At 44.2% G+C, this 27,069-nt stretch overlaps 1 protein-coding gene across 19 annotated transcripts in view; it reads left to right on the plus strand.

Annotated features, from left to right (window-relative positions):
• ZNF664 (zinc finger protein 664) overlaps positions 1-27,069 on the plus strand; it is a 102,728-nt gene that overhangs the window by 8,289 nt on the left and 67,370 nt on the right. For 5 of the 19 annotated variants that reach the window (XR_010122754.1, XR_010122762.1, XR_010122753.1 and 2 more), the window contains exons 3-4: positions 7,072-7,167; positions 23,977-24,034. The exons of 1 other annotated variant lie outside the window; for it this stretch is intronic. The gene's annotated coding sequence lies outside the window, so the exon portion shown is untranslated. The remainder of the gene's footprint in view (positions 1-7,071; positions 7,168-23,976; positions 24,035-27,069) is intronic. 13 more of the 19 variants (XR_010122750.1, XR_010122761.1, XR_010122749.1 and 10 more) reach the window with 3 other exon arrangements.

The following is a 27,069-nucleotide window of genomic DNA, read 5'->3' on the forward strand; positions in this document are numbered from 1 at the left end:
GAATAAATTTGGAAATTACACTGAAAATGATTGGGACCCATTGAAAACTTGTGAGTAGGGTAAGAACAATCCATTTTGCGTTTTAGAAGGTTACATTAGAGTAGATAATGGATTAGAGGGAAGCAAGACTGGAGGCTTTTGTAGAATTCCAGGGAAGATGACGGTGGCTTGAGTTAAGTTGAGACAATGCAGGTAGACAGTGGAGAGTTTCCAGAGGTATTTGGAAGACAGTGGCTAGACCTTTGTGATGGGGGGGAGTGAGTGATGTTGACTTGGGCAATTGAGGGGAGAGTGGACTCATTTACTGTAGTTGGGAATTGGCTATGGTTTGAATATTTGTCCCCTCCAAAACTCATGTTGAAACTTAATCCCCAATGTGACAGTGTTGAGAGGTGGGGCCTTTCAGAGTTTTGGCTCATGAGGGCAGAGCCATTCATAGATTAATGGGTGGTCATGGGAGGGGACCTGGGGGCTTTATAAAAAGAAAAGAGACCTGAGACAGCATGTTAACATGCTCGGCCCCCTCTCATCGTGGGATGCCCTGTGCCGGCTCAGGGCTCTTTGGAGAGTCCTCACCAGCAGGAGAGCTGTCACCAGATGTGGCCCTGGGCTTTCTCAGCCTCCATAACTGTAAGAGATAAATTTCTTCATAAATTATCCAGTTTCAGGTATTCTCTTGTAAGCAATAGAAAACAGATTAAGACAGGAGTATAGTAGGCTTTGGTGAGAAAGTGACTGATTCAGTTTTGGATATACTTGAGTTTGAAGGTCTTACAGGACACATAGGTGTCTCATGAAGAGGATTTACAAAGAATAATTTTACAGTACACATGTTTTGCTGTAAGAATGACCAGATACTATACATAGCTATGGTATTAAAATCAATATTTCTACATGGTAAATTTTTCTTGCAATATAGTTGTACGTCTGTAAATTGGGGCATATCTGTCTAGATAGACTGGACCATTGATGTTTTTCACATAGAATTATTTGAGACTGCATGACCTTGACTTCAGGTAATACCATGATTGTCTTTGGGGTTCATTGGGTAGATTCTTGCCTTGCTGAGTGGGTGGTGGAGGTTCCTCTGCGCATTAGTGGTCCTTTTGTTAGTCATCCTGTTGTCAGAGTACACCTGACTTCTTGGAGTGATTTCTCTTCATCTTGGTAAACTGGTCCCTTCCACATAGGGGCAGGCCAGGAAATAGGCAGAGTGGTGCCCTTTCATCCATGTGTGAGTGCCCACCTGGCTGTTAGTAGTATGGCTGGAGCATGGTTACCTTGAAGGACAAGTGGGGATAAGGTAGCGGAGAAAGTGCCTGCCAAGATAACAGAAGTCATTAGAGAGGAAGGTAGATGTCTTCATTAGAGGTTGGGGCCCAGTCACTGGGAAGTTGGCGGCAGTCAGTGTGGCTGTGCTCTTTGCCTTCATCTCCCTGGCTTCTCCTGCTCACTGTGTGTCTGCCCTATGCTTCTATGTGTGCCCACCCTCCCCCTAATCTCTTGTCTTGCTTGGCAGTAAATAACACATGTGACCCCAGGTGGTCACTCTGGAAGGCCATTCTGAAACTATAACTTCTGCCAGCTGACATCACAGACCCAGTCTTTCCACTTCCCACTTCCCAATTCCAAATTCTCCAGAAAGACAATCTGATTGGCTTAGCTTGGATTCCGCGCTCACTGTATTGGTTTTACTGTTGCGGAGCTTACAGGAACAGATTCATTTAGTGTGAGCCTGGTGGACTGGCTAGAAGGGAGTGCAGATGAGGACACTGAGGAGAGACATCCTGGAAGTTAGAAAGTTTCAAGAATGGACAGGAGCAGTAGTTTCAAACGGCCTAGAGATGTAATAAAGGGATCAGGAGTGAATCTTAGATTTAGCAAATTGAACTCTTTCAGCCCAGGTTGAAAGTTGTGTCTGCTGGGCATGGCGGCTCACGCCTGTAATCCCAGCACTTTGAGAGGCCAAGGCAGGCAGATGACTTGAGGCTGGGAGTTTGAGACCAGCCTGGGCAACATGGCAAAACTCCGTCTCTACCAGAAATACAAAAATTAGCCAGGCATGGTGGCACACACCTGTGGTTCCAGCTACTTAAGAGGCTGAGGTGGGAGCATCACTGGAAGGCAGGGCTGTAGTGAGCCATGATCATGCCACTGTACTCCAGCCTGGGTGACAGAGCGAGACCCTGTCTCAAAAAAATAAAAAAAGAAAGCAAGCAAGTTGTGCTACAGCTAATCCATGTGGGAGAGTCACAAGGTGGAACCAATGGCTATGATTACTCATTTGTAAGACACTGAAAGAAGAGAATTTTTTAAATACAATTTAATTTTGAAGATGTAGTAGAAGCATTCGAAATGTAATTTAAAAAATATAATTCGTATTGCTTTTTAATACTAAAACATTTCTACACCTTTATTCTAATTCTGAAATACACAGTGTCTCTTGTGTCACCTGATACAATATAAGAAATTCAGTAAAGCTATTCTAGAACTCATTTATTTTTCATACCCCTGAAAGTTCATAAAATAATCATAGCTTATTTCCGTATCTTATTTTGCAGTGTGTTCTATGATATTGTGACAGAGCTTGTGAGGAAGCCTTTGTAGCCAGAGCAGACCCCTGTCCCAAAGATGATGAACCCTGCCACTTAGGTTAACAATACATCAGTTCATAGAAATAATTGGAACCATTTTTCTTCTGCAGAGTAAATTCTGTATGACCCTCTGGCTTTCAGAATATCACTTTTGGATGTGTAGTTCAAATATGTTTAGGATTGAGCTTGATGGGGGTTTAAGAATATTTCATTGATTCAAAGTACTCTGTGTTGGCTAGAAAACATGTCAAGTTTCTCAGTTAACCGATATTCAATAAATTACTTTTAATACTATAACTTTACATTGTGATAGGACTAGGACCTTGTGGTAAGCCTCCAGACTCACAGAATCAGAGAACCTGCACAAAGCAGGTTGCATGTATTTTCATGATGCTTGGCAACTAGAGGTAGTAACCCATTGTGACATTGATTTCAAGTCCTAACACCTTAGTGTGAAGAGCCGAGGTTTCTGAGCAGGTGTTTGAGTGCCCTCTGGAGGCCTTGTGAACAGTTGAAATGTGGACTCCTAGCAAAGCTTTCTTTCACAGCCAGAGTTGAGAACCAGTGGGCGAGATGGTTGAAACTGGTGTAGATGTTAGGAGCAGAGGAGAGGGGAGATGGAACTCACGGGAATGTACTAGTGTTTACAAGAGCTTGCCCCGCCAACTGATAATACCGGGTTTATGCAGTGAGTGTAGAACACAGAGGCCGTAGGGTCACAGAAGGAGCCAAGGGAGTGTGGCCAGTAATGTCCAGTGGGATAAAGAACAAAAAGTGCCCTTGGATTGGCCAAGAGAAGGCCGACAATGAGAGGAACCTCGGTGGGTGTGGTGTTGAATTCAGGCATGAGTGGGAAGTGAAGCAATAGAAATCCGGAAAAATCAGTCTTTAAGAGGTGGATGGGGAAATGGAGGGTGGGTCCAGGGAGACAGGGTAGCTAGAGAAGGCCTAAGATTAAATGCTGTTTTTCCTTAAGGTCGGAGGAGACTTCTGCATTGTGTTTAAATGCCGAAGGGAAGAAACAAGCACAGAAAGAAAACAGTTGAAAGGGGTTTGGGGGCTGAGGGAGGAGGAGAGAGTTGGTTTCAAAGTTCTTTGCCTGGGAGATTTGTTGAGGGAAGAAGTTGCCTTTTATAGGGACTTTGAGTTTGGCAAAGTAGTGATTTTCAGTTTATCGTGGAATGATGGGGAAATAATTCTAGTAGGCAGTTGGAGATACAGGTAAGAAGAAAAAACTGTGTTAAGAAACTGTGGATCATCATCATGGAAATGGTCATCATTCCAGCCAAGCAGGTAGTCGAGCTAAAAAATGGAGACAGGACATACTGTATGGAGGACTCCTGTATTTAGGCGTAGGCATCTGAGATGGCAGACACAAACAGCAAGGCCAGAGGAAAAATGAGAATGTGCAGGGAACTGGGAGCTGAGGAGACCGTAGACTAGGATTCAGGGTGAGGCAGGAGGAACGGCCCCGAGATTTGACTTTGAGAGCAGTTTTGTAGTGGGGGTGGGGGTGCAGAATGGTGTGTAGGAGGCACACACAGAAGGTATTATAGATGCTGTGGAGGAGCTCAGTGGTGAAAGTGAAAAGAGTGAATTGGTCTTAGTCGGGGGATGGCTCCAGAGAACACATGTCGCTTATCTGTGCATATGAAATTAGAGCTGTAATCAACAGTGACTCTAGAAAGGATTATATTTGCTTTTTTGTTTTTAACACCATCGTCTCAGAATATAAGATCTAAGTTTCATGTAACTTTTGTGCCACTTCCTACTCTTCTCAGATTGAAAATCTGACCAGAAGGAAGAAAATGTCTAGGTCTATTCATGACATTTGAGGGAGTTCTTGCAGGAGAGAGTAAATGTGACTGATTTTTGATTTACTATTCTGACACATGTCAAATGTTAAATCCTTTAAATCTATGAGACCATTTGCTATCATAAATGACATTTAAAAAAACTTCTTGGTAAAACTAATAGTATGGCTAATAGAAGTTATTTGGCTTCACTTATTTAAAATATTTTATTAAGAAAAGATAACAGATTCCTAATATCAGAAGTGGTAAAATAACTGTGTTTAAATCTGGGAGGTGGGATTTGACCCCTCACTTTAGACTGAGTGCCCAGTTTGAGTGGCCAGGCATACTGTTTAAGCATACACTTATCCAAGGGGTGGAATGGCAGGTTCCAGCTTAGGCCCAAACACGTCCGCTGCTGTGGGACTGGTGTGAAGACCTGTGAAGGCCTTAAGCCATTAAACTTTTGGAGGCGTTTACTATGTCATATCAAACATTAAATCACCCATGTCCCACATAAAATTAGCTTGTACAAAACCATATGAGTTAAGCTTTGATTGGCTGTAGACATTTAACATTTATTAACTTTAATTTTGCAATTTTCATGGTTTGCATCTAGTAATGTTTTTTTTCAGATCTCAAACATTTACATAGGTCCTCGAGATGCTCATGAGCCTTAGGGACTGCGCCTATATACCTAGAGATAAGACATCCCTGTTCTGCTGGGAAGTGGACATTGAGTATGTCTAGGCATGTCTGGCGGGGGGCGGGAGGGGGTGGGCTTGCCCGGAATCTGTTTGTTTGTGGCACTGAGGCACCTCCTGGGAAAACTTCGTCTTAAGGGGGAGTTGAAGGAAGTGTTTTAGTTAGGGATTTTTTGTGGCAAAGAACAGAGGTTCATTCAGACCACTTTCTGTACAAGGGGTGTATTGGAGGATGCATGTGGATCAGACTCATGAGGAACTCAGGCTGTCCAGAGACAAGCCACAGTCTTCCCATGGACAGTGGGGTCTCTCACGGCATCGCTCATTTCTTTGTGTCTTTCTCCTCTTGCTGCCATCTGGCTTGTTTTTCCCTCCTCTGCATGTCTTTTCCAACCTTTTAGCTCCTCCTTGCTTCTAGATTCTATTTCCTCATAACTTTGGTTTGCTGTGATTTCATGACCTCCGCAGTCATTTTGCGGATCATAACCTCTCAGCTTCATCTCTCACAGCTGATAACCTCATTCTCTCAGTATTGCTTAGATTCCTGAGAGAGAGGGAATCTGATTTTGTTTTGCTTTTATTGTTGTTCCAAGCCACATCATATGTCAGAGTTAAGCTCTTGGGTCAGATGTCTGCACTTGGTCTCAGAAGTGGTCATGAGGCCGATGGCTGCCTGGGCCTACCCTTAAAGCTGAAGCAGTTCCTATTAGTAGGATTTGTAGGCTAGCAGGCACCATGATTGGCATGTATAGTTCAGTAAGGGAGGAAAAAACCTGGCCCAATATCAAGACCACTTGAAATTCCTCCAAATGTATTCCTGCCCTTTAAATATTATCCTCCTAACAGCTTTCATTGTAAGTTGAACCTTTATTCCCACAGAGAAACTAAAATAGCTAAATGTGTTGAAAGCATTTTCACTTTTCCATTTTCTTCCCGTTTTATTCAGTCTCTGACAGTGCAGGGCCACTCAGCATAGTCTGCAGGACTCTATTTCTAATGTTAGTGATTTCTGCTGAAAATGATATAGCAACTTCAGGTAGCTATTAGCAAGTTGGATCATTCTAACCACATGCCTTTCTCATAATCCTTTCCCCCAAAGCTCTGGGGAGCTGTAGAGGCATACTGTAATTCAGCACTGTCCCCAGATTGACAACAGCTAGAAAAACATGTGAATGTCCCATCCACATGTAGATACGGCAGCAGTGTGAACCTAAGTTCCTTAATATAACTCCCAGGGGAAAGTGAAGTTCCCCAAACTTAAAGCTAGATCTTGAGATCTATACCTAAACTTTTCTGAATAATTATAGAATATAGCAGAAGCGGGGAGGTAGTAGATGGAATAAATAAAATAATGATAATGATAGCTTTGTTGAGCCCTTAAAATTTGCCAGGCAGTGTTTCAAGTACTTCTCATGGATTAATTGATTTAATCCTTAAATTACCTTATAAGATCAGCTGCATTTATTATCTCCATTAACTCATTCTTAACCTCTTAGGTGAAGGTTACACAGCAGGTATGCAGTAGGGCCAGGACGTGAACTCACCCAGTCTGACTCCAGTTGGTGCTTCTTCAGCACCCTGAGAGACTGGAAAATCCATGAAAAAACACTATTGATTGTTTACTCCCTGGCATTTTAGCCAGTCTGAGTCAGTTATCTTATACCTATGAACCTTAAACTCATTTTGGATCAGGTTCCCATCACGAGACTAATTGTGATACTGGGATACCTATATCTTGGAGGAAAGTTGTGCAGAGTGCCTGGATTTTCCTTTCTGTGGTTTCTCGGATTTGCTCATCCCTTCTTTGGACTTCCATGCCTTGAATCCCATATATTTATATAAATCCCAGATGTAAATGGGTCTGTCCTATCTTCTGAGCTGGAACCCCCACATTTATAATAGCTAGTTCATGAAAACATTTTGTGATCCTAAATTCTCTATAAATAAACCCATTTTTCTCTCTGCATTTTTCCCATCCAGCAGGATCCTAAGGCCTTTGTAGTCCTTCAGCCACTGTGGGCCCTGCCTCTGCCTGTTCTTCTGGAATGTCTTGGGGGTTTTGATCCTGTCACTGTGGTAAGTTTTCCCCTTGTTTCACCATTTGTCCTAGATGGAGAATCCCCCTTGAGTATTTTAAGCCAAAGCTGTCTCTAGAATTTTTTCTGAGCATGTGCCCTTTGGGGCTCAGTGAGGAAGCAGCTCTCCGTGTCTCACGCTCTTCCTGACCTCTCGCCTTTATCTGGCATTGGATTCCCCAGATCTTGGACCACCTTCCTTACTCTAAAGATGTCAGAAACATTTTTGTCCAACTCTTTCTGTTCCCTGGGATCTTCATTTTCTTCTTTCCATGTGAACCATTGGTTATTAAAACTTTGTTTCAGTTGTCCCATTTTCTTCTGCCATCTTGGAGGCCTTGCATGGATTCTAGATCTCATGCTACCCTTTGTCTTTTTCTTCTGTTGTTCCTATCCTCACCAAGCTATCAAAACTTTTTAAAAGCTCAGTTGCTTTATAAATTTCTGGGTTTTTTTCCCCAATGCCTGAATAATAGCTTTTTCCTTAAATATGAGTTCCTGAAAATCTTCTTACCTGAGGATTATGGTTTCACATCAATCTGTGCAGACTTGATTCTGTGTGTCATTGTGTTCCCAGCACAACTTTTTTTTTCTTTTTTTTCTCTTTGGATTTGTTCTTTTTTAAAGATTTTTCACTTCTTTGGGTCAACTCAAGAAGGCAACATATATAGGACAGATATTTGTTTATCTCTATTTGGTCATTGCTGAAATCCAGAATACTCCAGTTGAACATACAGTCTAGATCTCTGTGATTCACAGACATCATGAAATTGTACATTATTTCCGTGCATAGCTGGGCAGCAAGAGAAAGGAAAGCCCTTGTCTTGGTAGTTGCTGGCTTCTGGGGGCATGAGCTTCTTGTCATTTCCCCTGCTGCCAGAGGCTGGTTTCTCAGGCCCTGGGCTTCTGCCTTCCCAGACTTCACTTTCCCATGCAACAAGGAGGATTGGCTGTGGGAGGTAAAGCACATTTTGTTGGCCTCTGTCCTAGTGGGTCTAGTGACTGTGCATTGTTAGAAGGCTAAGCCTATGTGGATGTGTGATGTCTTTTCTTTTTCCTGTCTGTATGTGGCTAGAGTGGTAAGGCTGGGGCTGCCCCTGCACAGAAAGGTCTTGACCACCTCTCTTCCTTTTCTCTCTTTTCCCATGTGCTGGATTGGTTTCCAAGTGACTGACCTATTTAGAAGCGGGGGCAAGTGGACCCTGGCACAAGGGCAAATGTTCTCTCTTCTCTGTCTCTTTCTGGCTGCATTCTCTCCTGTGCTGATTTGGGTAACCTCAGCCAGTCTTTATCATGAGTGTTAAGACCAAAGAGTCATGTCTAATATTTTATGAATTCCTTTTCATTCCTGTGTGCGCTTTGGTCTCAGTTTAAAATTGCCACTAATGTAGGGAAAAGGAGTTCTCCATGTGATCCAGCCTACCTTATGGAATGCTGCATTGGGAATTGGATTCACAGGCCCAGCTAATAATAAAGTGTTCTGTATTTTCAGTTCAGTCCTGTGTACATGTCCATCTAGGGTACCTAGAAGTTAGGGGTGTTTGCTGAGCCCTCTGGCCAGACTTGATATTAACCATTAATAACATACATTTTCAGAATAGCACTGGATCAACCTCCAGTGCCAGTCCTACAAGATCAAAAGCCTGAAGGCCAGAGTTCTGCATAATTTGTTGTGACCATTCCCTGGCCCTCTCTGAGAGTGGAGTGGCAATAAATTTCTGTCCGTCCATGCAGATACTGAATTCTAATGACCAAATCCTATCTATTCTTAGGATTCTCATCATCTCTGTTGATTTTTGGCTATAAGAGGTCACCTGCTCTTGCACATTGTGCTTCCTGAGTGAGCCTACTCAAAAATCTTTCTCCCTTGCTTGCTTTGGTTTGCCAGACAATACATGTTACGAATTGTGACCCAGGTATAAAAATAGCCAGACTCTTGAGGCACTTAAGAATAGTCACATTCATGGAGTCAAGAAAGTAGAATGGTGGTTACTGGGGCTCGGGGAGAGGGAAAAGGGGAGTTGTTGTTGAATGGGGACAGAGTTTGTGTTGCAAGATGAGAAAGCTCTGGAGATCTGTTTCACAACAGTGTGTATATATGTAACACTACTGAACTGTGCACTTAAAATGGTTAAGATGGTAGATTTTACGTTATGTGTTTTTTTACCACAATTTTTAAAAATGCATACAAATCTAGTCAGAATCACAAATCCATAACTTTTGACCCCCTAACTACTGTTGCTACTCCTACTGCCAGCATCATTGAGGGCGGTCTTGCTAATTACCCACTTTTCATTTTACCTGTTCTCCAGGGCCCAACCTGTCTTCCTTCTTTTAGTTGGCTAGGCTGGGGCCCCTGTGACCTTCAGGTGTTCCTTATGCCTCTTCTTGAGGGTGCCTTGAGCTTTCCGGTCTGTTCTTCTTTTCTTCTGGGCCTGAGCATGAATTTTGTCTCTTTAGGTCTTACTACCACAGTGGAAGGAGGAAGCAAGTTTAGTAAATGAGCACTAGAGCTAATCTGAACTAAACCTCTGTGCTTCCTTTTGTGTTCCCTCCCCCAGCTAGTTCCTGCCTGACCTCAGATCAGAAAGAACCCCTGGCCAGTTGTGAAAGACTGGTCCCTTGAGGGAGACAAATCCAGTAGTCAGCCAAAGGGAAGGATAAGGAAAAGGCAGAGTGTGCAGGAAAGTAGGTTTTCTCATGTTGTTGTTCTTTCTGTGCATTGACTCTCTCTAGGTATCCTAATTGTATCCTGAGGAAATCGTATTTTTTTCTGTTACTTCATCAGTGTTCCTTGTTCCTGAGGAGGCATGAGTAGAGGGTGAGAGTGAGCATCTCCATGACTCACAGTGGAACTTCTGTTTCATAGCTGAGTAAACTGAGGCCGGTGAGAATCAGTGACTACAGTCAGACAGCTATTTAGTATTAGGTGAAGATTTTGAACTTAGGCCTTTTGGGCTGCAAGTCCAGTGTTCTACCCAGCAAATTATTATGGTTCCTAGTGCATGTGTATGTTACACATTTACTAGTTAGATAAGATAAACTTAGGCCTTGTATTTGGGTTCACGTAGGGGCTATCACTGAAGGTAATCATTGTGTCCCATTACTCAGGTGTTTCTGTATATGGGGTTGAAGAGCAGGAAAAAAAAGTAGTGGGGTGCAAACCAGGGGGAAATCTCACTAAAGTAATATTTTTAAAAAAGCAATCCTGTGACTAGATGGTCAAGAAGGGAAAAGTTACGGGTAGGAACAGGGAGCAGCAGACACATAGGTATAAAGGCAGGGTTTCACCTTGAATGGAGGAAGAACCCTAATTACAGGGAGATTACATCATCAGGTGTTTGGAAGCCTCTGCCTGTGAAATGACATTCTTGGCAAATGAATGAATGTGTCATGCACTAATTAAAATAAAGGAAATAAGGAAACTAACATTCATTTAGCCTCAGCTATGCTGTGGGCACTCTGATAGGTACTTTCATGTTTATTATCTTTAATTACCGCAGCAAAGTGTTGTAGACATTATTATCCACACGTTTGCAGCTCGGTCAGATCAGCCACAGTCACAAAGCAGGTGGCAGAGCAGAGGCGTACACCCAGTGATGTCATTCCAGAGGTCATTTTGTGAGAGGACTTGGCTGAAGGAAAGCTACAGAATGGACGCCTGTGTCATCCTTGATCACCCTGATAACACATGCACTTAGCCTTCTCAGACTTTCTTCTCAGACTCAGGAGAAAACTTGGCATCATTCCGTCGATAACTTTTGTTGCCCTTCTCTGGACCTAATTTCATAGTCTTTGTGGTAATTTCTTGTTAAAGAAAAATCAGACACAGCTTCTTTTGTCTTTTATCTTTTCTCCATTAGGAGTCATTAGGCTAAGTCATGCAAAGACGAATTTCTGCAGGACAAAATGAAGCATATCTTCTCTATAGCTCATTAAAACCCAGAGCCCAAATCATTAGCCATTGAACTTTGTCTGTTGTGAGAGAAATCAGGGAACCTAGAACTTTGGTGTGTAGGGTATAAGGAAGTATGGGGGGCAGTAAGGACAGGGGAGAAGGAGGCGAGGGGCCCAAACACCTGGGGACCAAGTAGGAAAGTGGTCTAAGGGTGGAGATGAGGTACTGGGAGTGTCTGGAAGGACTGTTGTCAGTTTCTCTCCTAGTGCTCAGGAGTCAAGCTGAGTCACAGGCTTTTCTAGCTAGCTGGGTGGCAGGGCTGTGCACAGGAAGGCATCAGAAGTGATGTAAAATCCTCTCTTTTCAATCTGTAGCAGATTTGTAAGTTTGCCCTCATTCTAGAAAGGAGAGGAGTATACCCTGGCTGATATACTAAATTCAGTTGGAGAATCCTGCTCAGAGTCAGAACTTCTTTTGACCAAACTCAAAAGTTGTCTTCAGAACCCTTGGGGAAGTTGTTCCTATTATCACAGAGGCTGTAGTTATTAACAGCATGTTTGGGAAATGCTGGCTGCTACTTGAGCCACAGGTAAGGGAGCGTTTGGATTCCTGTCAGGGCGTGTTTCCAGGATGCTGCATGAATGACAGCCAATGGGCAGAGACTGATGTTCTTTTGAGGAGCCCACTTTTAGAGGTCATTTCACTTTTTAGAAGTGCGTGTACTCCAGTGACTACAGCAGAATTCCTTGGTGCCTGAACTGACAGGGCTTTGAGTCAACAGAACCTGGAATATCTTCCGAGGCTGGGCTTTATGGTGTGGAGGATTTGACCACAGAGGTTTAGACCTGGAAATTATGGCTGTGCTTGGGCTACTCTGAGTGAAACTCTTCTCCTCAGTTCTGACCGCTTCCAACCTCCAGTAACTGAAGTCGGCCCAGAAAGACAAAGAAACCCAGGTTCACTTCTGTGAGTGATAAGCGCACCTGAGAAAAAAGGCCTGGCAGTTGGACCTTCCGAGGTGCTGTCGGCTGGAGGAGATAAAGTGTGAGAAGTTGAGTAGCTACAGGCCTTAGTGGCCACTTAAGAGGGTTTGGCGAAGTCAGAGAAGGACCCTCTTTCAGTGACTCTGAAAGTCCATTGCCAAGGAGAGAGGTCTAGGACCCTACAAGGTGGGGCTTCACTGTGACCTGTTATCATTGAGGTGGCCAAGGGCACATGCAGGCACTGTAATGGGGAAAAGGGCCCTGGCTTCTTCAAGAGTGGGGAATGTGAAGGGCCTCTTTGGGACATGAATCTACCTCGGGCAGCCAGAATCTTCATTTTCAGAACTATTGATGGTGGTGGAAGCAAAATAGAAGGGATCTGACATTCCACAGTCCTAATCAGTGAGTTACCAGTGACTGCCATAATTAAGTTATTCTAAGGCAAATAGTTAAGCAAAGATTAAGTGGACGAGACCTCTGTAACTTGAGTATCTAAGTCTTCCTACACCAAGTTATATGTATTTTAGACTACACTTTTCTAAAGGTGTAGTAGAGACTAGTGAGGAGGTAGATACAATATCTGCTGTGTTCCCATATACCTGAGGCTCATGGAGAGTGGTGGCCTTGAATAGAACAAATGCCCTCTTAACCCGGTTCCTTTGGTGGTGTGTATATCCTGATACCTAAACAGCGTTTCTTTTTATTTATTTTTTGGGTGTGTGCCAAGGCCTGTAGAAAAAGGCTGAGCAGAGGTTCCCTTGGAGTTGTTTTATCTGCTGAGACTTGCCAAATTAGAATTTGATGGCTTTGATTTCTGGGACATCCTGATCATTTTTGAGGAGGAGGAGTTCCTAACTAAGCTGGAGGGAACATACTTTCTCCACATGAATGGGGCACCCATGATGTCAGCGAGGACAGTGTCAGATAGATGCACAGCCCACCACCCAGAAACCAAGGTCTTGTAAGAATACCTTAGTGAATTATGCCAGATGGAATAAATTCTGAATCCTTTATAAAGAATCTCTTTGGGAGAGTTCTTTCTTGTAGTGTTTAGCTCTCAATCCTCTCATGCACAAAACTTTAGAATTATTTTGGAGGACTTTGGGGGGCGTTTTTCTTATATCTAGAAGAGGAATGTTTGATGATGGAAATTACTGACTGCACGTAAGTGGTCATCTTACAGTTTGCATACTTTCAGTCTTCAAAAAAAGTGAGTTTAAGATGGATTCTCAACCCCTTTTTGTTTCTGGCCTTCCTTACACTTTAAAAACCATTTTTAAGGACTCCAGAGAACTTTAAGTTTATGTGGGTTGCAGGCTTTGGTACTTATTGTAATAGAAATGAAGACGAAAATTTTACGAAGATACTAACTCATTTATTTAAAAATGATACACTCATTACATGCTAACATAAATGACATTTTTATGAAAAATAGCTATTTTCTGAAACAGAAAACATTTAGTAGGAAGAGTGGCAATATTTACATTTTGGCAACTCTTTAAATGTATGGAGTTTAAATAAAAGACATCTGCTTCTATATTCAGTCTCTTGCAATATGTTGTTTTGGTTGAAGTAGATGAAGAAATCCGGCCTTGCATAGATAATGTAGTTGGAAAAGGGATTTTAGTAGCCTTTTCAGATAATTGTGGCTTTATCTGTGACATGACACCAAAACTTGACAAGTGGTAGATGCCTACAGGTTAGTTGCAATGTACAATCTGAAACTGTGTTCATGAACTTTTCGTACTCTGGCATGTTAAAATCCGTTGGTCTCTCTTATACTTTGAATAGATCTTTTACAAACCGTGTGACCACATGTTGGTCATTTGGAGCCTTCATGGAGTGCCTACCTAGATGAACATTAATCAGTGGGAATTGTACTATAAATTGTGAGAACATGTTGAGAAGGAGGATCTAGATCAGTGGGTGCTTAGCTAGTTTATTCAGGAAGGGTTTCAGCTGGGGCATAACTAGGGGGCAAAGAACATCTGTTACGGTAAAGGCAATGATGAAAATGTACTATTTGCATACTCAGTAATCTGAGGAGGTTGGGATTACAAGCCCATTTTACAGACAGGAAGCTGGTGCTTAGACAGTTCAGAGCATGATCTGAGGGTGGTAGGGAGAGGTGTGGAGCATAGAGCCGTGGCCCATTGTGTGTTTCATCGTGGTGTTGTGCAGCTAAGCCCCATCCTCTGCTGGGTAGAGCTATGAGTCAAGTAGGCTTTAAAAAAGTAGTTTGCAGACAAAGAACATTTTCATATTAAGTGTGAAACTGATCAGGCACTTGTCAAGAACCACATTTAGCCTCTGAGTCAGTGCTTCACAGACTATTGTGTGACCTGGGGATCCTGCTAAAATGCAATTCTGATTTGGTAGGTCTAAGGTGGGACTGAGGTTTTGCATGTCTGACAAGCTCCCGGGTGAGGCTGATAATGCTGCTTTGTGGCTCAGTTTTGGGAATCAAATTTCCAGAGCCAGTTTTCCATTTGTTCCTTAATACATGATATGAATGTTAATCCCAGTCACTCAGGCTTTGGAGAAGGAAAATGGAGGTGGGCGGAGATGGGTGGTAACTATCTAAAATTCTTTGTCAGTTAGGGCTGCCTGGTAATCAGCAACAGAAATGGACTCTGGCTAATTTAAGGTAAAAATGAATTTTAGAATGGAAGGGGACATGGAGGAACCCAGTAGCGCTGGAGGTTCATAGTTGTAGGAACTGCTTAAATGTCTGTCCTGGGTGCTGTCACTAGCACATGTGAATGAACTCTAATTTTTAATGTCATCTTTGACTCTTCACAATTCAGAGTACCTGGAGAGAAGACTGGCTGGCTGAACTGAGGTCTGTTTCTTACCCCCTGACCAGACCAGGCACTGTAGTGAGAGGGAAGATCTGGGGATCTTGGCCTTCACAAGGGAGGATAGAAGAGCACCCTGATTTATCAGCCCATTATTGCTGCATAGAGAGGGAGAGGTAGTCCCTGAACAGGAAGTTAGAGTGCAGTTAGGAAAGGGAAAGGAAAGCTCAGCAGGAAGGCTGACCTGTTGCCAGGCTCCTAAGCCATCTTTCAGTTAACAGTGTGCATTCCCTGTACTTACCAGGCAGGTACATTGAAGAAAGAAAGTATGTATTGAGCTTAAGTACTATAATAAATATGCATTGTCTTATGTAATTTTCAAAGCAACCTTAAGAGATGCAAGTATCGGTATTATTGAGGAAATGAGTCTTAGGGTTGAACAGCATGCTTGAGGTCACACTGTTAGTAAGTGGGAGAGCTGAAACTTGAATTACAAAGTGTTTCTGCTGCAATATCATTTGTTGGCAGAAACTGCTGCTGCTTGGGGTAAAAGGTTGCGTCAAGTAGGCTGAGTGTGAGCATGAGTGGTGGAGGTTGGGGAGAATGTGTATGGACACACGGAGCTGGAGATACATAACAATTCAAGATTTTGGAGATAGAAAGCTCTGTAAAACAAGCTCAAATTTAGCTGTGTCTGTTAAGAGCTTCATGTCCTCAGGAAGGGCTTTCAGTCTCTTAGCTCTACCAAATTATGGCTTTGCCTGTGATGGGAAAGGATACTTCCACAGAATGGAAATTTAAGGTGCGAAACCCAAGGACAGCAGGCAGGAACGGGGAAAAGTGTTCATCTGGAAATTGGACAGAATGGACAGAGTGTCGTTGGGGGCGGGCTTTATAATTGATGGGTAGCTTTTGCAGCGGCCAATTAGATTGCAGGGCTCTGTCCTCATTGCCTGGCCAGGGAGGGAATGAAGCTCATTCCTGCATTACCAGGACAAAGCCCACTTGTGTGTGATGGATGGAAGTAGGCTGGGTGCCCCACGTTATATGTATTATATACAAAACTCCCATTCACTCTGGCTGGTCTAATTGTGAAGCCACTGCTCACCTCTTCCCCAGGCTGCCAAGCCACAGAAGTATGTATGTGTCGTTGACTTTTTGGTGTCAGAGGTGAAGACTGTAGATACTGTTTGTGATTTTTTGTTTCCTTAGGAGACAGAAGCAAAGAATAAAACTATTGTAAAGGAAAGGAAAAATAAAGATTTTTCTATGAAATGTAATCTCTTAATCTCTTAAGTAAAAATATTTAAGTGAAATGTGCAACTTCTTTTTTTGGAAGTGATTAAAGGTGAAATGACTCCAGGTTTTTAGAGCTAAAAGGGCTTGGGTGAAGTGTGAAATAAGCACCATTCATTCAGCATCACCAAAGAATAAACAATGCCTCTTGTGTACATAGAGCCCGGATGGAGGTAAGGACTGTGATGGCAAAATGTCACTGAGAGCATGCCACGTCCTCCTTGTAGTTTCCTTGGGCTGCTATAACAAAGTACCGCAAGCTGGGAGGCTTAAAACAATAGAAATTTATTGTCTCACAGTTCTGGACGCTGGAATTCTGGATTAAGGTGGCAGCAGGGCCGTGCTCCCTCTGAAGGCTTTATGGGAGAATCGTTTGCCTCTCCCTAGCTTGTGGTGGTTGCCAGTAGTCTTTGGCGTTCCTTGGCTTGTAGACATATCACTTCACTCTCTGCAGCCATCCCCACGTGGCCTTTTTCCCTGTCTGTGTGTGTGTCTGAATCTCCATCTCCTCTCTTTTATAAGGATACCAGGCATTGGATTTAGGGCTCACACTAACATATTATGATGTCATCTTAATTACATCTGCAAAGACCCTGTTTCCAAATAAGGTCACACCCTGAGGTTCTGGATGGATATGAATTTTGGGGAGACACTATTCAACCCAATATACTTTTTGCCTTTCTTCCTTAGAGCTCCAGCTAATCCAGATGCAACACTGACGAATTAGTGCCGAAATGAGTATCAGCACTTGGTACTGCAATTAGAACACGGGGATTTGGCTGTTGATTTATTTTTTGGGCTACACTGGGAGGGAGGCTCAGAGACAGTGTGGGTGTCTGAAGGAAAAAACACGTGTTAAGTGAGGACTTCAAACGAAATCATACAGTTTTGGGAAACTGCATTGGATAGGGAATGCTGGAGCCAAAGAGTGTTCCCTGTTCCAGAAAGGGAGGTAACATTTGCAGGAGGGCTCCTGAGGTCAGAAGTTCCTCCTAGAAGTGCAGGGTGTATCAGCCATCTCAGGAGCTGATTTCCTGTGCAACTTTTTCTAATACCCCACGGGAGCCTTTCTTATACTTTATCCCTTTGTATGTTTATGGATCGGGTCCTTCCCACTCTTTGGCACCTGTGACAGGCTCCACAGGCTTCCAACCCTTTAAATGCCCTCTGTTTTTCTTAAAAGATAGAGTCCTGAGCTTACAGGACTTCATAGGAAGACCTGTAAGTTTCTGTTGGTCTTTATAGGTGGACTACTATCTCCTGCGTGTCTTGTAACTGTAATGTTTATATTTTTTCAAAAATCAATCCTACAGAGATGCCTTGGTCACTCCAGGTAAGAGTTTCTGTGGCTGAGAGGCCCCGCTGTATGACTCCTGTTTCTGCCTGCTGGACTTCACTTTCTGGGGCTTGGCATCTGATGACCTCTGTATACATGCTATGCCCTCCTGTTCTTTATGTGGCCACTTCACTTTGTCCTTTGGGTTTCAGCTTAAAAGTAGAGTCAACTAGAAATCTTCATTACCGTGCTGAGACTAGTTCGGATGCCCCTGGCTCATCAGCTGTAATGCCTCTGTGAAAGCTCCACTCACACATGCTGGAACCGTCGCCTTCCCCTCCTCAACTGTAAACCACATAAATGCGGAGGCCATGTCTGTTTTGTTCATCAGATCCTCTGGAGTCTAGCTTACTGCCCAACAGATGCTGGGTGCTAAATAAATGTGGAATATGTGCCTGTGTGTGTGCAGCTCTGACCCTATGCCTCAGAGATCAGCTTCCAGGACTGTTGCCTCAATAACACCTCTCTTCCAAGTCTGTGTCAGGGTGGGCTGGCTTCTCTCAGTGTCACTTATCTATGTCAAATAATCAACATGTGTTAGAAGACTAGGGTTATAGGGATCTTTCTATAAAACCCTTCCCATTAATTAAGGGACCAAGAAGTTAACGTGGATCCTTTATATGTTATGATTACTGGCTTAGTGCATCATCTCCTGAGCTAAGGCCCTTTGATTATGTTTCTTAATCTTATCCAGCTCCCATGACACAATTGCCTGCTGTATGCATGTGGGGAAGATGAATCACATGGTCATCTCAACTCATTGCAGTTGGTAGTGGTTATTTTTGGTAGGGAGTGGAGGCCGACATGTCATCTTCCCAGTTCTTTTTCACTATTATCTTTCCCAGAAAGTGTGCCCTTGTGCTTTGAGTGGCAAAATTATATACCACACATTCAGATAGATCTGGTTCTGGGTAGGAAATTAATTTGATCTCTGTTGAAATTGATTTTACTGTCAGAGTCTGCTATTGCAGAGGGGGATTATATATAGTTAGTGCTTCATAGAAAGACCTGTACTCATAATACTGCTGAAAGATCTTTGATACTTATAGGTTTCTTAAAATCAGAACAGTTGTCTCAAAAATAATAAAATAGGTAATTTTCACTTGACTTTTATGACAAAGTAATTGTATAGTTATTTAAAAACGACTTTAGATTTTTCTGAGCCAGCAGTCCGAATTTCAGATAATGTATTCAAGATAAAAAAAGAAAAGCTCAGTCCAGACATCCAGAGAGGAGCGGTGTTGGGCTGAATCTTAAGTAGGACATGGACACTTCTTCCATTTGTAAAAGGAAGAAAGGGCTAGAGTCGGGCAGCCCATGTACCTTGATAGTTTGGCTGGAATTGGAGGGAGTTCTCTGATGGGTTCTACCTTCTCTGTGTGGCATTTGATTTGAAGAGCAGAGCTAGCTGCAGGTCAGACATAGATTGAACATGGGGAAGGGGGCAGTAGCCACATAGCAAGTTGGGGTGAGGTCACACAAGCATTCCTGAGGCTTGGAAGACCCAGCCGAGGGTATCACTGTGAAGACCTTGGTGGTCTGTGATTCTGTTAGCATGTGAAGGTAGAGATTTGGATTTGGAGAGGGGATGATTTCCTTTAGAAGGAAGGCCCGTTTGTCCTTTGATGATTCTCATTTGGCAAAAACTCAGTTTTGCAGAAACTTAGCTATGTCCTTCCCCATGCAGCCCCTGAGGAACTGAGCCCTGGGCCAAATCCATGCCCACCCTCAATGCTGCTGGCAGTCCCCCTACGTTTCTCGGGTCATGCCACTCTCCCACCCTCCAGACAACCATCTCACACCACCTCTGTTCTCCTCAAACCTCCAGGCTCCCCATTGCCCTCTCCTTCTCAGCAGATGGCCTTGCTTCCTGCTTCCCAGCAGCCAGGGACTGTCAGTTTCTACTTAAACACACACACCGCTTCCTGCCTTCGCCTGTTCACAGAGGCCCATCCTTCCCCTCTCCAGAACTCATTCCTCTCGTGGAGCTTTGGATCCTGTCTCCATTGGCCCTTTCTGTTATTTCTTTTCTCTCCCATATTTCAGTCTTTCCCTCTCAGTGGAATTCCTCTCAATTTTATTTCTTCCCTGAACTTTTCCTTGAAGTCTAACATGCAGATTATAAATAGGGCTATAGTGTGATGAATTTTCACAGCTATGAGATGAGCACACCTGTGTGCCCCAGTGCCCAGATAAAGACAGCACATGACAATGATCCCTAGAAATTCCCTCGTGCATCTTTCCAGTCCTTAGCCCCTCTCTCTGCTCTGTTGTGTAACAGCATCAGTTGATTTGCTTGTTTTTCAACTTTATGTAAGTGGAATCATTCAGTATGTGCTCTTCTACTTGGCTTCTTTCAAACTCAGTCATTAAATGTTGGTCTCCCGTAGCTTAGTCCCAGGGCCCTCTTCCCTTTTCACCCTTTCTTGGTAGGCAGTCTTATTTCCTCCCCCTGTTTAAGTTACCATCTAAATGTTAACGGCTCACACATGTATACCTTGTAAAGTCCTGATCTCTTATCTCAGTGTTAGTTCCATCCATCCAGCTGCTGTCCTTGACATCGGCTTTCGAATATCATGAGCATGTCTAAAATGGAAATCACAATCTTTGTCTTCAAACCTTGGTCTTTCTAAAGTTTTCTGTCTTACTGAATGGCTCCATCTCCATCCAGTTATTCAAATAAAAGACCTGGGGGTCATCCTTGGCATTTCCTTGTCCCTCACCCATTGTACTGAATCTGTCACCAAGTCTGATACATTTTTCTCTCATCTCCACCATTGCTTTAGTCCAGATTATGATCATTGTTTCCAACCCAAATGACTAAGATGATCCCCTACCCTGTTTACCCCTAAATGCTCTTGCTTTCTACTCATCCGTTAATTTCTGTACTTTAGCTACAGTTTTCTATTTAAAATGGAAATCTGATGTTACTACCAAAATTTTAAAACAAAAGCTAACCACTCTGGAGGCTTCCCACTGCTACTAAGATAAAGATCACGATGCGTAGCTTCTACCCTGTCATCTGGCACTGAGCGTCTCCAGCCCCACTGGCCCTGTTCTGTCCCATGCTTGCCTCCTGCCCCTCACCATGGTCCTCCATGCATGCCTTTCCCTCAGGTCGTGTATCTTCTGTTCACCCTGCAGAGGCCTCCTCTAGATCTGAGCTCAGCCATCAGTTCAAAGTGGTCTCCCCTGACCTCTGACCCCTGACCAGGTCAGCCTCACTTCCAGCCCAGCCTGAGGTGCTCAGAGCACTGTGCAGGGCTGCTTTGGAGCATTTCACATAGATTTATTTGACATTTCTTTGTGGACACCTTTGATGAACATTGTCTCCCCACTAGACTGCGGCTTGCACTAGGAAAGGGACTGGCTATGATTCTGCACTGCTGAAGGCACAGAGGCTGACATAGGTTAGACACTCAGTAAACATTTAGTGCTTGAATGACTTTGGAAGACAAAGAGATGAAGGAGTTTTAGAGATTCACAAATTTCATAAATTCTCTGCAGTTTCTGCTGATCAAGGAGCTTGCATTCAAGAGAGCAGGGAGAGGAACACAACAAAAGAAGCATGTGCAAAAATGAGCACAGTAATTCCAGGCAGTAAGTGGTAATGTTCTGTACAAAAGTTAAATTAAGCAGAAAGAGGTGATCAGAAAGGTGTGAGGGAAGAGAAGTAAGTCAGCTGAAACTGACAAGCCCAGGAGCCGCTTTCTGGGAAGACAGCACATGTGCTGAGGCCTGGGTGTTGAGCAGATGCCAGCTCCCTGAGGACCAGGAAGAAGCTGGGCAGGGGGCTCATGTGAAGGTACTGAGGGCACATGAGGCTGGCAAGCTTGAAGGCTAGAAAGGAGATGAGGGAGGCTGGTGTGTGGTTTGCAGAGAGTGCGGGAGGTGAGGTTGGAAGGAGGCAGTGGCTGGGCCACCTCCAGCTTGTGAGCCAGTGAGAGGATGTGTGTTCTAAAGAGCAATGGAAGGATTAAGCAGGGCAGTGACGTTCTCTAACTTATATTTTTAGAAGATAAGGGTGACTACTGGTAGAGGTCCAGTTGTGGAGGAGCAAGAATGAAAGCCAGAGAGACGCGTGGTTGAGAGGCTGTTGAAATAGTGCAGGCAGGAGGTGACCATGGCCTGGACAGGGTGGAGCTTATAGTGGCCATGGAGAGATGCAAGGGCAAGGCTGGGTTATGTTGTGGAGAGGAGGTAGAGTGTGCAGTGATTTGCATTGGTGGGACTGGAGGAAAGCAGAATTAAGAACAGTGCATCTGGATGGATGTTGGTGCGTTTGACAGAGATGGGGAAGAATGAGGAAGGAACAGTTTGAGGGGAGATTTGGTTTGGAAATGTGGTTGTAGTGCCTTTCAGCAGAGATTATGGAGCAGTCCAGGGCTAGAGATAAAAACTGGAGCCAACATCTAGAGAGTGTTTTAGATCACGGGACTGGTGAGATTACTTAGAGGGTATAGATTCAGAAGAGAAATGGTTCCAAGTAGGAGCCCTGAAGCACCCCAGGATTTAGAAGTTGAACAGAAGAGAGGTCAGCAGTAAAAGGAACAAGAAGTGGCTAGTGAGGGGCAGGGACGGGCCAGCTAAGAAAGCAGGTGTTTCTAGCCCTGTCTTGGGGCCCTGTCCTGACAGAGGCAGGACATGTTGGGAAAGAAACATGTTTTCAGTGGCATGTTGGGAAAGAAACCCGCCTGCAGGGGTGGGGCTGTGGTATCCAAAACAATTTTAAGAAGGAAGATACTAGAACATGTTTATATGAGAATGGACCTATAGCTAGGATGGAATTGACAGTGGCAATGAGAGGGAGTACTTACAGACAGGATTCCATTTGGAGAAGGCCCAGGAAGTGCACTCATGGGCCCGAGTGGAAGGGCTGGTCTTTCCCAGGAACAGGGCACCCCCTGTTGGAGTAGAAGGTGTGAATGCAGGTGGCCTAGTGGATTTGTAGTGGGAAAATGAAGGGCTTGCCATCTAATTGCATCTTTTTTTTTTTTTTTTTTAGACAGAGTCTTGCTCTGTCACCCAGGCTGGAGTGCAGCGGCATGATCTCAGCTCATTGCAACCTCTGTCTCCCAGGTTCAAGCAATTCTGCCTTAGCCTCCGGAGTAGCTGGGATTACAGGCGCGTGCCACCATGCCCAGCTACTTTTTGTATTTTTAGTAGAGACGGGGTTTCACCATGTTGGTCAGGCTGGTCTCGAACACCTGACGTCGTGATCCACCCGCCTCGGCCTCCCAAAGTGACAGGATTACAAGCGTGAGCCAATGCGCCCAGCCTGCTTCTGTTTTCTTAATCAGAAACAGGCTCTTGGCAGGTTATCAGCCACGAGTGAGGGAGTCAGAGGGAAGATGGGAGATTTGGAAGATTTGAAGAGAAAGGACAATGATGAAGTAGCAATTTAAAGTGTTGGGAAAATGTGTGTACTGAAGACTTTTGGAGGAATTTAGGGGCACTCCAGTGCCCATTTGAGATGTGTGGTCATGAGTTAAATAAACCTGGCATTATTCAGCCACTTGGGTGCGTGTATGGATAGGTGGAGAGTTGGGTTTGAATAAGGTGCGGTGTCACTGAGAGTAGGTGGGGCCAGAGAGTTCTGGTGAGCGCAGAGAGAAGCTGTGGACAACAGACAGGGAACAAAGGGTCAGGCCACTGGGTGCAAGCCTACTGCATGAAGTTCCTGGAGCCAGTTAGCTGGAAGGGGAGGGAGTACCCGGTGTCCAAGAATGGGTTGCTCAACACAGATTTGGGAGGGAGCACAGTTTCTGGGGGTGATAGAGCTAGAGTGTGGCCGTGGAAACAGTGACTATGACAGAAGAGAGAGGTGAACCTGGGTGGAGGGAGGGCATAAGGAACCCAAGCCAGCATGGAAGCCAGGAAGTAAAGACAAATAGGGCCACATTAGTAGGACAAAGATTGAAAGAGGACTGGAGGTCCTGAGGGAGCAAAGAAAAGGTTCCATAGGATTAACAGAGCAGAAAGCTAGAACAGGATGTTTTGGTTAAAGGCTAGAGTTTCACTCAAGATGGACAGATTGCTTACAGACTTCTGAGTGAAAAACGTTGAGCTGTATAATGATATGGCTGGACTTGCATAGGTTGGTGTTGTCAGTGGAGGCGGAGGCAATGTTTATTTAGCTCTGTAATTTAGAACGCTGTTGTATTCTTTCTTACGGCTTAAGATTGTCATACAGGGATTTTCCAAGCCAGGGGTCCCCAGCCTCTGGGCCACAGATGGGTACCGGTCCATGGCCTGTTAGGAACCAAGGCCACACAGCATGTGAGTGGTAGGTAAACCAGTGAAGCTTCATCTATTTATAGCCACTCCCCATCGCTTGCATTACCTCCTGAGTTCCACCTCCTTTCAGATCAGCGGCGGCATTAGATTCTCGTAGGGGCGTGAACCCTGTTGTAAACTGTACACGCAAGGGATCTAGGTTGCACGCTCTTTATGCGAATCTAATGCCTGATGATCTGTTACTGTCTCCCAATACCTCCAGATGGGACCACCTAGTTGCAGGAAAACAAGCTCAGGGCTCCCACTGATTCTACATTATGGTAAGTTGTATAATTATTTCGTTATATATTACAATGTAATAATAATAGAAATAAAGTGCACAATTTAAGTGTAATGCACTTGAATCATCCCAAAACCATCACCCCGGCCCCCAGTCTGTGGAAAAATTGTCTTCCATGAAACTGGTCCCTGCTGCCAAAAAGGTTGGGGACCACTGTTCTAAGCAAAGGCTTACTGGCTTACATTTTATTATGGAATATTTCAAATGAACTCAAAAGTAGAGAAAAAAAAAACAAAATGTACTGCTATGGGCCTGTCACCACAGGGGTTGAACCCAGGTTCAGAAACTGTGAGCTTTTTGCTGTTCTTATTTTGTCTACCCTCTCTACTTTTTTGTTCACACAAGAAGCCAGTTTATTACTTGAGTTGGGTTTTGTTGAATGACCGCAGGTCACATACTTGGTGCTGGCAGTCTTTACCATAACATGCAGTCAGCATTTTTTAAAACAATGTAAATATATAATACAGTTGTCTATCTTTTAGTTTCCAAAGTTTGTTACTTCACATTTTGACTGGTTGATAATTTATAGAATGTGTGTGTGTGAGTGTGAGAGAGAGAGAGAGAGATAGGCCAGCATGTCTGTATTATCCTCATTATATAAAAAGAAAACAGACGCAAAGTAGTGTTAGGTGACATGTTGGCCTGAAGTTCCAAGATTAAGTGGGAATACATTTTAAAGTTCCCTCTTTCCTGTTCCCTTCTCTTGGTTGAACTTCATTCATACAGCATCTGCCCTCCGTCTCACATCCCCCGTCTTTCTAAAGGCATCACTGGCCCATCCCCACAACAAGCTGTCTCCATGCCAGCCCCAAGTGCTCGTAAGACATTGTCCTATACCTCCCTGGCACTGGGCTCTGCACCACTGTGCCCTTCTGCATACCCTTTTCTTTACCAGCCTGGCAGTGGGATGTTAGTTGCTGGGCGGCGCTATTCTCTTCCTCAGTTGGTGGTGACAGCTGGGTCCCTGTGCCTCTGTAGTTCTTGCATGGAGGTCATAGCCTTGTGCAGAGCAGCACAGACGAGGCACTTGGCCTCCTGCTCAGTAGTCGGCATCTGCTGGCTGAACACTGCGGACATAGTCTGATGTCAAGGCTGAATGGCTGCTAATTCCTTTAGGAGTGTAACTGGATTTTTCTCTCCTGCCCAATCAGGGTGATTAGTCTTCATTTCATATCCAGCCTGTGTTGAATATAATCCAGTTCAGAGTCCACTTTGTGGAACATCAGTTGTAGCTTACCAACCTCTACCTTCACGTAAATAGTTGGCATTCCTCTGATGCTCTGGTCATCCCATTAGGGCTGCTGCGACCGACTCCTGCAGCCTCGGCCCTATGCTGGAGTGGTAGTCTCCCCTCCATGCAGCGGGTTCGCCTCTTCTGCCGCTAGAGTGAGGAACTTTTGGTCTGAACAGCCTTCAGAGGAAACCAGCTTCATTCTCCCAGCTTGTTAGTCCTGTACCCCCGTCTTCAGGTTCCCCTTTCTTATGCTGTGACCCAGAGCATGTATTCTCTCAGGATATGGTTCTTGTATTTAAGACTCAGTTTTTGACTTCCTTAAATCTCAGCATCAGTTCTTTATTAGCTAGTTGCCCTCAATTTTAATTGTACTGAAATATTAGTACTGATTCAGTATTCTGTGGTATCACAAACTACAGGGAGAGAGGAAAGGCTCCTTTTCATGAAAGGTGAGGATTTGAGGTAGATGGGCTAAATTTTAAGCTTTCGTTTTCTTGGTTTTCAGCTGCACTGTCATTTTGTTGTTTGAGTTCTCCTCCAGTGTGGGTCGAGTGCACAGGATGCTGGGGGCGTTCCTGAGCTTGCAGGTGCAGGCTCTGAGTTTGTCCTTGGCAGGCTTCCTTCTCAGGTCAGAAAGAGGGAATTGCAGTCATATGGGATGTCCCCTTGAAAGCCCCAGTAGGACGTTGATTTTGAGACATAAGGGGGAGTCTGGAGTGAGAGACAGCCTTGGGAACGTGGTGCGTTCAGGATCTGTGAGCTCTGTGGAGTTCCATAACCTGTATCTGCCTCTGGATTTACAGCCGCCTCTATCTGTGTGGAAGAGTTGGGTGGGGGCTGTGTTAGGCGATCTGTACTGGAGATCCTTGCTGTGTGTTGGCCTTTCTGTTCTTTGGTTGGTCACATGGAAAATTTGCCAGAGTTTCTTTTATCTTTCTTTTTCCTACAGAATGCACCTTACCCCTCTCATCCCTCCACCGTGCAGTGAGACTTGCATACAGGTCTGAGAATTTTATCTGAAAGGAATGGCAGTGCCTGATTCCTGAAGAAGAACTCTGGTGGGAGGTCATGTCGGACTCCCCTGTCAGGGACCTTGGTGTTGAACTGTTGCCCTTCTGAGCAGAGTTGGACTCTCCTGAGGCTAGGCTTGAGGAGTACCCTAACCCTGTCAGCTTGATTCCTGGAGGGGGCTCTGGAAGACACCTCTGCTGGGGTTAGCTTGTGAGGCAATGTGAGGCAAAGAGCAGAGCGCAGTGCTGCTGCCTTTGTCTTCTGCTTGTCCCTGCCCTGCAGCCACTGCCTTCGCCTGCTGTCCAGAGACCTCTTACTGTGCTCATTCTCCTGTGCTCAGGATTGACTGGGGAAATGAGAGCTGTTTCGGGGATTACACTCGTTTCAGTCACAGTTGCCCGTCTATGTGGTGGTCCTGAGATTAGTTTGCCATTGCCAGAAGAGCAGGAAAGGAATATCTTAGCATTCACACATTTTTTTTTTAACCATGAAAATTTCAACCATACACAATATTTTACAATAGAATATTTTAGAGTAGACTATTTTATTCATCCATTTATCTCTCACCTAGATTCAATGGTTACAATGATTTTACCACATTTGCTTTGTCTGCTCTTTTTTACTTTCCCTTGTTTTTTGTGTTTGCTGAAGCATTTTAAGTCACACATATCAGACGACATGTCCTGTCATTCCTGTTCTTCACTGTGCATCTCTAAGGTTGTAGACATTGGTTTACATAGCTACAATGACATGATCACATAGTTAACAGC

This window comes from Pongo pygmaeus, chromosome 10, assembly GCF_028885625.2.
Source record: "Pongo pygmaeus isolate AG05252 chromosome 10, NHGRI_mPonPyg2-v2.0_pri, whole genome shotgun sequence".
NCBI lineage: Eukaryota > Metazoa > Chordata > Mammalia > Primates > Hominidae > Pongo > Pongo pygmaeus.